The following is a 1,693-nucleotide window of genomic DNA, read 5'->3' as shown; positions in this document are numbered from 1 at the left end:
AGTCCGACCCCAGTGAGATGGTGGAAGATGAGAATCCCCTTCTTTGTTCCTCCTAGTATTGTAAAATTGCCTCCAACGAGATGGTAGGAGATTAGGATCTCCTCCTTTGTTCGTCCTGTATATATGAGAATGTACCTCTTGGGTAGATGCAAGGGTGTGGTTCGTTCCACTTGTTCCGGGTTGGTTGTTGAGACTCCCCGGGTAGATGCAAGAGTGTGGTTCGCCCCACTTGCTCCAGGTTAAGATGATTTGAGCTTCTTGGGTAGATACAAGGGTTGTGATTTTGTCCCACTTGCTCCAGGTTGGTAATTGATTTTTATCTAGGTCATGAGTCTCCCTGGGTAAACGCAGTGGCTTGCTCCCGCTTGCTCCAGGTTAAGATTTGAGATTCGGTTGATTCTCCATCGCAAGATGTGGCCGGACACTTATACCTTTACGAATGAATCTCCCAATAAGATGATAAATGAATGATTATATATATGCATAGACTCTTGGAGATGCACGCACGCAGGGACTTTCCAGGTTCGCTACCAGGCACGTCGGGTTTGGCTGTATAACCGACAGATGAGATTTATCAGCCATAGGGGAGACATGCATCATGTGCATTTTATGATTTGGTTGAGTATGCACATTGTGTTTGAGTTTGCCTAATTGTTTATCTATATTTATATGCTATGGGACTTAAATGTTGTATCTGCTTTCTTAACTGTATATTATTTGTATGCCTTGTATGTGTTTACTTTGAGAGATCTTTCATTTTGGTGGAGGTAAAGTTGAGAGTTATTCCAAACTGGCGATTGGGAGGTTTGTAGTGTAACATCCCGCATTTTTGAAAATTTCAGTATGAATAAATTGTGATTTTATCTTATTATGTTTAGACTTTATAATTTTAGAAATTATTTTATTAGAAGTAATTAAATAGACTCAGAGATGATTTCATTTTAAATCAATTAAGATTCTTAGGTAATTTTATTATAATTGATTATTTTGCATAATTTTAGTAATGAAAAAATAAGAAAAGAATTATACCATTTAATTTAAGTAACTTTTATTATGAAAAAGTTATTACTTATTTTATTAATTTAGACTCTTAAAGATTAATTTATTAAAAATGATTAAATTGATCTTCATAAATACTTTAAGTTTAAGTCAATTAATATATATGTTCAATTTTTTTTAATGTTCTGGTGATAGAAAGATAATGAAAAAGTTATATGATTTAATTTAGATAATTGATATTTAGATTTAAATTGTATCTTATAAAATGTGATTAATATATTCATTTTATAATTTAAATTAAAAACAATTATTTGAATTCATTGATAAATTAATGAATAAAATTATGTATTTCGAAATTTATTTTTACAATATTATATTTAAATCATAAATTGTTATTTTATCTTAAATATTTTGTAGAATTTCTAAGTTACTGGAATATATTTTACTTTAATCCTAGTCCTACATTTCTTATTTTATACATAACGTTATTATTTAATACGTATACTCCCTGACCAATTAATCACACACACGCATACACTCATCTCTTACTTATCCACACACGCGTAAACCACCCCCACACGTTACTCTTCCTTCCTCAATACGTTCATGACAAAATTTTTGAAATAAAAAGGGAGGATTTGAGAAAGCAGAAACAAAAGGAAAAATGGGGAAGAAAAATAGAGAAAGAGGGAAA

Source organism: Arachis duranensis, chromosome 5, assembly GCF_000817695.3.
Source record: "Arachis duranensis cultivar V14167 chromosome 5, aradu.V14167.gnm2.J7QH, whole genome shotgun sequence".
Classification (NCBI taxonomy): Eukaryota; Viridiplantae; Streptophyta; class Magnoliopsida; order Fabales; family Fabaceae; genus Arachis; species Arachis duranensis.
Note: the sequence above shows the minus strand (reverse complement) of the source record.